The sequence below is a fragment of the Nicrophorus vespilloides genome, unplaced genomic scaffold (genome assembly GCF_001412225.1).
Source record: "Nicrophorus vespilloides isolate i.1.1-1 unplaced genomic scaffold, Nicve_v1.0, whole genome shotgun sequence".
In the NCBI taxonomy this organism is placed as follows: domain Eukaryota; kingdom Metazoa; phylum Arthropoda; class Insecta; order Coleoptera; family Silphidae; genus Nicrophorus; species Nicrophorus vespilloides.
In genome coordinates, this window is record NW_017096005.1 from 209,548 (window position 1) to 215,547 (window position 6,000).

General features: G+C 33.9%; 1 non-coding gene across 1 annotated transcript; it reads left to right on the forward strand.

Moving 5' to 3' along the window:
• The first annotated feature begins 5,612 nt into the window (after positions 1–5,612).
• Positions 5,613–5,684, forward strand: Trnam-cau. The gene has a single exon. It is a non-coding gene; the product is annotated as a tRNA-Met (tRNA).
• The last annotated feature ends 316 nt before the right edge of the window (positions 5,685–6,000 follow it).

Genomic DNA, 6,000 nt, shown 5'->3' on the forward strand with positions numbered 1-6,000 from the left:
CACAACAAACATGTTTGCAGCAAAAAAAAGAAGAACAACATTTGTTTTTTCTTTAAATTTGCAATGTATTTAATAATTACGTTTATATTTCTGTAATGTGTTGTAAAAACAATTTTATAAATGTAGTTTAATAGTAGTAAAACGTGGATTAAAACATATGCGTTTGGTTTTAATCAGGCTTACAGAATTTTGTTATTGGATGCATTCGGATATATTATAGGGTCCTTGAGTCGTTGGGAATACCGAAACGAAGTGCAATCCACTCTGCATAACAAACAACGAACTTAATCGCTTCGAGAAGTTGTTGTGGGTTTTCCAATCAATTGCTTGGGTTCCTCCCGCCGCATAGGGGAAAGATGGTGAAAAGGAACATATAGACTTTAATCTAATGCGTGGTTGGAGATATTAAGGGTTGAAATTACCGGATGCAAGAGAAATGGTCGGGGCGTTCCCTATAAAAACTTTCCATCGTTTTCTGCTTTCCTTCCTTCGTCTCTCTTTCTAACAAAAACCCCATTCCCTGCACCTAACCAACCCCCTTTTTTATATTATTCTTACCTTTCCTTCCACATCCCAGCAATTTTATACGGATCGCAAAAAAAAATCAGTTCGTTTTTATTAGTTTTTAATTTATTGGTCGCAAATTACTCAATTATACAAACATTTTATTCGCAAAATTTATTTTAAAGCTGGGGTTGGAAAACTTGTTACTTATTAAATTAAATTAAACGCAATAAAAGATTATTGGTTTTCAGGCTATTAACGAAAATCCGTTTTTTTGATTTATTTGAGTAAATCCTATTATTTTTTTTTCAATTTCTGAGGTATTCAGCTTTCAATTGTGTACTCGATCATGTAATAATCTTAAGGGGTTGTCGAAATTCACGAAAATCTGAAAAAAATCGCAAGAATAGTCTATTCCCAGCTATGTAACTTTTGTTTCATGAAAAGTTGCGTAAGGGTGGCACCCATCTTACGCAATCATGAAATGCAACAAAAGTTTAATGGTTTTCGACTTTTTAAGGAAAATCATTTTTTTCCATCAAACTGCGATTTTTGAGTAAATCCTATTCACTTTTTTTTTCAATTTATGTAGCTCTTAGCAGGCGACTCCGCTATAGCACAAAGATGCCAATAGGCTCGTTAGAAAAGTGAGGTATTCAGCTTTCAATTGTGTACTCGATCATGTAATTATCTTAAGGGGTTGTCGAGAAATTCACAAAAAATCGCAAGAATTGTCTATTTCCTGTTACGTAACTATTGTTTCATGAAAAGTTGCGTAAGCGTTGCGCCCATCTTACGCAATCATAAAATATAACAAAAGTTTATTGGTTCTCGAGTTATTAAAGAAAATCCTTTTTTTTTTCATCAAACAGCAATTTTTAAGTAAATCCTTTTTCTAATTTCTGCAGCTCTTAGCAGGCGACTTTGTAACAGCACGAAGATGGAAAGGTGAGGTATTCAGCTTTAAATTGTGTGATCGATCATGTAATTATTTTAAATAATAAAACAATTTATAACTTTTATATTTTGTATTATTATATTATTATTATTATGAAATCAGTGGTAATTTTGAAACGGATTTAACTATATTATTTGGAAATTGTGGATATACTATTATCAATCGTGCGGCCTTTGAACTAGTATCGAACAATAATATAGCCTGTGGGACATAGGTATTATCTAGTGGCAAGTAGTATAATTTACTGTAATATCAAATTACTTTACGCCCATACAATGGACATAGCCGTATGTTACAATTATTATAAATAATAATAATAATAATTTGTTTATTCATAAAATAAAAAATACACAACAATAACATATTTTGTATATCATAAACCAGTTTTTTCTTTTATACTATTATTTAATTTTGAAATTTCGTTCTTTTTTATTTAATTCCTCGATTGGTGCGGTTTCATACATTCGAATATCATGAATATAATATACATAAATCAATATTGGTTTGGTTGGATGAATCAAGAGGTTATCATATTCTTTCAATGCGACGGAACGGGTATTTAATGAAATCGGGTTTTAACCGAAACATGTTCATAGCTTTCAGTCCAGTTTTTGATTGACGAGGTGGATTGACATTTCAGATGCACAATTTGCGTCGATAATTTGTTGAAACGCGGATTTAGTTTCGAATAGAGTGATTGACTGCAGCGGCTGCGAGCTTATTACGTAACGCTTCCGTTGTATTTCCTTGATGTTTGCAAGTTTCCCACCCCCACAATTAATTTCAGTCATTAGCCATGAAAATAGGAGGTGCCGGTGCGGTACCGGGACCCACATTATTGTTACTCCGCATTGGCATTCCGAGGACCCGACGCCCATTTACATACGGTTACGTAATTAGTGGAGGAGGGACGATTACGGCTAGTAATTTTTGCGTGCTTGATATTCCTTTTGTTTCGTTTTTTAGATATATATTTTTTGAAATTTATTTTGCTCTTGTTTTTATTTATTTATTTATTTTTTTTTCATTTATTGTTGGTTCTAATCGTTTTGGCCGCTGCACATTTCAAAAGCAAATTACACGGACAGCCTTTGAGAATTATAAAACCGATGGAACGGTGTCTGATTTTTATGCGATCCAGATAAAATCGTCTGGTCGTGGAAGAGGTTATAAAACCGTGAGAATAAAGGGAGGTCGAGTTGGTGCGAAGGGCGTAGAGCTGAGGGATGAAATTACCGCGAGGCTCCGGGCTCGCACCTCTCGCTCCTTTATAAAAGACCTCGAGGCCGAGATAAAAGCGCAATCATTAATTATCAGCTTTAAAATGTACCGATTCCGTATAGAATTATGGTCGACACGAGCTGTACTCTCGATGATTAATATTTTGTGCATAAAATTTAGTACAAATTTTCAAGGATTCAAGAGAAACCTCCTTCTATTCTACTCAACTTTAAAATCAATATTCTATTCAATGAAAAACTTTAAACTTTAAAACAAAACAATGCATTTTACAACATTCAAATATCGCTTTTGTATCATTTCCACAATAATTTTATTAAGAGTATTATTTCCAAGTTGCGGTTGGTGTAAAATCCGCAGACCTTTAATTTGAGACCATGGATAAGACAGCTGTTCCATTTTCATCATATTCTGCGTATGGCATAGGTAATTGGGTAGGACCCCAAACAATGTTAATCAAGGACCTCCAGACAAGCGCTTCCAAACAATGTTAGTCGAAGGACTCTAAACAATAGTATCAGAGAGCCTCCACACAGTATTAGTCAAGGGCCCCAAGTAGTGTTAGCCGAGGTCCCCTCAAGAGTGTTAAATGAGGGCCCTCAAACAGTATTAGCTAACAGTCAGATAACGTTACCTCTGTTAACGAAGCTTCTATATAACGAATTCCGCTATTTTAAGCAATTTAAGAAGAAAAGCAAATTTATTGATATAGAAAATCTTATATAATAAAAAAATATGTATTGCTCATATTTTTTTTTTTGAAACCTCGAGAGATAGATATTTTATGGCTGCACATAAATATTATTTTGGAATGTTCATTTGGCGTATAAATACATTCAGGTGTGGAAAATATCAACCACATTTGGATAGAATAAAATGCTCGCATTGTTCAATTCCCACAGCATTCGGAATGGGAGGTATTAATTAAACCAACATATATATTATTATTGCACATGTTTTGTGGCAGATATATTTATGGACACAAATACTCAATAAATATAATATATAATAAATTTGAATGTTTTCAATGAATTAAAATAAACAATTTTAATTCATTGAATTATGAAATTTTATTCCATAGAACTTTATTGTTAAATTATATTATAATATTGAAAATTGTTACAGAGTTACATTCATTAGTAAATCAATATGTCGAGTAAATTTATGAATTGGATACGTGTATGTATTTAAAATATGTATGGGAAGTAAACAAATTTATTGAACAATATGAAAATGTAAACAATGATCTAATTACAAATATGGTTTATTTATATTATTTAAACAAACAAAATATAATTTCATAGAAATATAATAAAATATAAACAAAATAATTACAATGTATCCAAATTATTTTATGTTGTTACAATTTTTTTAAGATTTTTTTAAAAATCCGTTAAACTTATTAGTATCAACGTTCTTATAAAAGATAACATGTAGTATACTGTCAATTTTCGTAAATCTAATGTCAAAATTTATCATTACAAAATTTTGTTAAACGATTTTCTATTAGTCAATTTTTGAAATATGAATCAAGCAGTGATAAATGACTCTTTTACTGTGAGTATTTGCTTCTGGTTGTTGAATTCGACGTCCATGGTAAACCAGAAAATAAACAAACAAAAAAGAAACGTCGATTGCAAACTGCACATCAGAAATGACAATCATGCCGTCACTCGAACCAGAACCGAATACATAGAATATTCCATGGGCAAACAAAGCCGGGACTGTGGTAAAAAAGGAGAGAGGCAGAAGTGAAATACCGAAAAAAAAACTAATAAATTGATGCATAAACACTGTATGCAAGGGAATGTGTGTATGAGAGAGAGAGAGAGGGATGACTGCAAGTGAACGAGCCAGATGGGAATCCACGGGTCCGTAATAACGTTGCGCGCCTAGCTCCTCTCTCTGTCCTTTTTTTTTTCGTTTGTCCTGGTTTGTCCTTTTTTTTTTGTCCCGTTTTCCGGTTTATAACAGTTTTCACCGGCACACGCACTATTTCAATTGCATCCGCAGACAGGCGACAAATTGCACCCACACCCCAAATAAAATAACATTTAATCAGCCCTCGACTGGGTTTTCCCGTTATCCACGCCATCCATCTAAGTGAAAACGCCTGATCGACGTGTACACACGCAACCCATCCGGAAACCAAACAATTGATCCACCTTTGCATTTACACACAAACGAAAATAGATTGCATTCTACCAGAGTTGCACGCAATTCGTCTGTTGTGCACGCATTCGCCGCAAATTCCAACACATACACACATTCATACCTCTACGGATGACAGAATATTAAAACGGATGCTGGGCGATATTAAAACAAACAAAAAATATATATGGTAGTGAGGCCGTAACGGTAATTCCATAACATTGCATTTCATTTTGCTCAAACAAATTCGACTAATTACCAATTTAATTTTTGGTTTTCGGAGTCACGCTACGACTACGGTTGTAGTTAATTTGTTAAATAACACGATGAATGTATAATGTCCGGTGACAACATTTTCTGTTACGCCGCCCGCAATTGTAAACATCGCATCCGTGGTTTATTCATAGTAGAAGTGAGCTTTAAACAGCTGTATTTTGTAATATAGTTGATATTTTCAACAAAGCTATAGGAAACAAAAAGCTATCTCAATATATACCTATAATACTAGTTTGTTATCACATCTTAATCATATTTCATTTTGTAAGCTGATCCACTTTATGGAATGAATATATATGATTAAAAAGAAAAAAATGTGTAATGGTACAAATTCTAAAAGCAGTGGAAGGGGCCCATCCGTGGATCGAAACCATGCTCTGCTAGGTACAATTTTAACTAGTAAATACTACTAGTTCTAAGAATGATATAGTTAGCAATATATGTATCTTCAGATGATAATTACCATTATGGTACTATTTACAGGAGCAGAGTGGCGCAGTGGAAGCGTGCTGGGCCCATAACCCAGAGGTCCGTGGATCGAAACCATGCTCTGCTAGGTACAATTTTAACTAGTAAGTACCACTGGTTCCAAAAATGATGTAGTTAGCAATATATGTATCTTCAGATGATAATACCATTATGGTACTAGTTACAGGAGCAGAGTGGCGCAGTGGAAGCGTGCTGGGCCCATAACCCAGATCCGTGGATCGAAACCATGCTCTGCTAGGTACAATTTTAACTAGTAAATACTACTAGTTCTAAGAATGATATAGTTAGCAATATATGTATCTTCAGATGATAATTACCATTATGGTACTATTTACAGGAGCAGAGTGGCGCAGTGGAAGCGTGCTGGGCCCATAACCCAGAGG